The 1,491-nt window shown below is 41.2% G+C and overlaps 1 protein-coding gene across 1 annotated transcript in view; it reads right to left on the bottom strand.

Annotated features, from left to right (window-relative positions):
* LOC107087409 (tight junction protein ZO-1-like) overlaps window positions 1-1,491 on the bottom strand; it is a 131,676-nt gene that overhangs the window by 27,693 nt on the left and 102,492 nt on the right. The gene's annotated exons all lie outside the window — the stretch shown is intronic.

The following is a 1,491-nucleotide window of genomic DNA, read 5'->3' as shown; positions in this document are numbered from 1 at the left end:
TTAGCCCTGGCCGCTGCAGACGGGCTAACGTTAGCCCTGGCCGCTGCAGACGGGCTAACGTTAGCCCTGATTGCTGCAGACGGGCTAACGCTAGCCCGTGTTCATTTGATTTGTGTTTATCTGACTGTGTTTATTATTATTCCCTCACTAAATGAAAAAAGTAAGAATCAGTAAATTTTTCAGTACACTTCTGTTCCAATTGAGCCATATTTATGCTGCCTGCTCCCAATCTCTTTAAGTCCACACTTTCCTGTGTTCTTCTCAAGAACATACTTTGGGAGAACACCAGTCTATACTCACATTCTTGTGAATTGAGAAACCAAATTGAGAAACCATTGAGAAATCAAAAGGCCCTCGTTGGATAGACCAATCTTAAGAGTAAGAGTGCAGGAAATGTCTTATCTGGGATAAAGAGGAAAAGGAATGAACTGGTCTTCACTGGGTTAAGTCTGGAGTAAGTCCAGCTGTTCAACACAAAACTATAAAGCACTTTTTGCTTCTTTCTGCTGACATCTTCATACTGATTAGGAAGGATTTTCTAACAGGAGGAAGAGGAAAGTCAACAGTGGACACCAGCTGAAGGTCAGCATTAAAGCAACCTGAGCTCCTGAACACCTTAGCAGATCCACAGGCTGATGCAGCTTTAATGCAGTAATAGGGACCAGGAGACCCTACACTACACAGTACATGGACATATGTTCACTGAACTAACATTGCTCCAATAAAATACCATGGTCTTATGTAACATTATTATTTTCTAAAAGCTGAAGTTTGGTTTCTGTTATGAGATAGAGTCTAGATTAATTAAATGAAATTAAAATTCAGTTTATTTCTATAGCGCAAATTCACATTTAATCTCAAGGCACTTCGTTCCAGTCAGATTGATTCAAAGGTTTCTATCTAAGGAAAACGAGCTGATTGCATCGACTCATTGACTCTTTAGCAATCCCTCACACTAAGCATGCTTGTAGCGACAGTGGAGAGGAAAAACTCCCTTTTAACAGCAGAACCAGTGTGAGCGGCCATCTGCTGAGGCTGACTGGGGGTCAAGGAGACAGAAGCAGACATAGAAAAAGAAGCATAGATACAAAAGGCAACTGTCAACCAGCTCCACGTTTTTACCAGATTACCAGAAATAAAAACTAAAAATATTTCACTTTGTGTGTAATAAATATATATCACGTGTTTTACTCTGTATTGTATGCTAGTCACCCTGTCACTTTTTGTTCTGAGTTTCATTTAAAATGGTTAAAATAGCTGATTTAGTGAAGCGGGGAATACACTGTCCAATTTTTTGTACAATCGTTGCACTCAGCTGTCGTACAGTGTGAGTTCCCAGCTCACCATGTTTGTTCTTTCACTGTGCGACCCGACGCTCTGATGCGATCTACCTGCTCACACTGTACGTCTAAAAACCAGGTGGGACTCAGCTCCACAGTGAGATGGCGCTACTTGGACTCGTCTATCCGGAAGCTAAATGAGGAATATGAA

Source organism: Cyprinodon variegatus, unplaced genomic scaffold, assembly GCF_000732505.1.
Source record: "Cyprinodon variegatus isolate N-32 unplaced genomic scaffold, C_variegatus-1.0 Scaffold183, whole genome shotgun sequence".
Classification (NCBI taxonomy): Eukaryota; Metazoa; Chordata; class Actinopteri; order Cyprinodontiformes; family Cyprinodontidae; genus Cyprinodon; species Cyprinodon variegatus.
The sequence above is the reverse complement of the archived record's forward strand: the minus strand, read 5'-3'. Positions and strand labels throughout refer to the sequence as shown.